We start from the raw sequence: 1,745 nt of genomic DNA on the forward strand, positions 1-1,745 counted from the left end.
ACGACCCCCCCCCCCCGTTCATCCGCGCATGATAAGTCATAACGTTTAGGATCATGTACAGTTGAAATTTTTTATATAGCGTGTATCGCCAACAAACGGCATTTGATAATCTATATATGCGTTTATGCCTATATCTCACGTTCTAGGAATTACTGCAGAAAACGATAAAAACATATTTATATTCTAGACGGTATTTTCGTATGAATCTATGAATGAAAAAGTAAAACGTTCTGTAGTAAATTCCCAAACATAGACTCAGGATTTTCAATATGTGGAAATATTTAGGCCTCAAAACAATAAGAAATATGAATGTGTGTGTGGTTACATAGAAGTGATTGCCATTGTAGGCCACACAGGTCGATTTACACATGAACTGAGTGGTCAAAAGATTCTATCTATGACCGCAACCCAAGGAACATCTGCTATGGCCGGGGACAATGGGCTCTGTAAAGATCAAACAGAGACCAAAAGGTCATATAGACATGTTATCTCGCTGAAGTTTCCTGACACACACACAGTGATCAAAGACGGCCTGGGGACACAGACAGACACACACACATACTAACACACACACATTTTCGAATACACATCCACACACACACACTCACACACACAGAGACACACACACACACACTCACACACACACATTCACACACACACACACCCACACACACTCACACACACATACACACACACACACCCACACACACACACACTCACACTCACACACACATACACATACACACACACACACACTCACACACACACACACCCACACACACTCACACACACATACACACACACACACCCACACACACACACACTCACACTCACACACACATACACACACACACACACACACACACACACATTCACACACACACACACATTCACACACACACACACACACACACACACACACACACAGAACATCTCCAAACAAGCTAACTATTTGTCTGGTATATTGTTAAAATAGTAATTTGAATAAGTAAGTTAAAATATAATTAGTGTTTGGTCATACTAAAATGTCTACAATTAGTTAATGTGTCTGTGCTATTTTCAATTAATGTTCAATATGATTAAATTGATTGTTACACATTCTGCAATCTGTTAAGCTTGTTATATGGTATTGAAATGTATTCTATTAAGCTAACAGAATGATTTAGATATATGTTCTGAAAGTCAAACAGACTTAGTAATAAAGAAATATATCTGTGTTTAGGTAATCAATATAAACTTTGATTCATCAAAGTACTAACAAGTCAAGTAATGTGTTTAAGTAAAAGATATAAGGAAATGAAAATGATGCAATGTTTAAACTTTGATTAAGGTAGAGGGTTAAAGACAGCCTCTTTTTGCAGTAACTGTGAAAAGGGTTGGCCTATAAGCCAAACCCCTATTTTCAAATGCCAGCTTAAGCAGTCCTGTGATTGGAGGAACGAATGTGATGATGTCATCAACTCGGAGACACGGCCTGGACTATAATAATGGGTGTGTGATGGTGGGAGAGGAACAAAAAAAGAAACAACCGAAGAACACTCTGGAACCAACCAACACCACCAAGGACAAGACCTCTCTCACCATCTCACCCACCATCAACACCAAGGAAGCAGGCAGAACGAGAACAAAGGACTTTTGGAGGGAAAACAGACTGCTTTGTTTTGTCAGCCAGGACAACACAAAGACCAGCAACAATTTATCTTTATATTGAAATATTAGTCTGGTTGTTATCATCTTACGGCATA

The sequence above is a fragment of the Notolepis coatsorum genome, assembly GCF_963971535.1.
Source record: "Notolepis coatsorum genome assembly, chromosome: 18".
NCBI lineage: Eukaryota > Metazoa > Chordata > Actinopteri > Aulopiformes > Paralepididae > Notolepis > Notolepis coatsorum.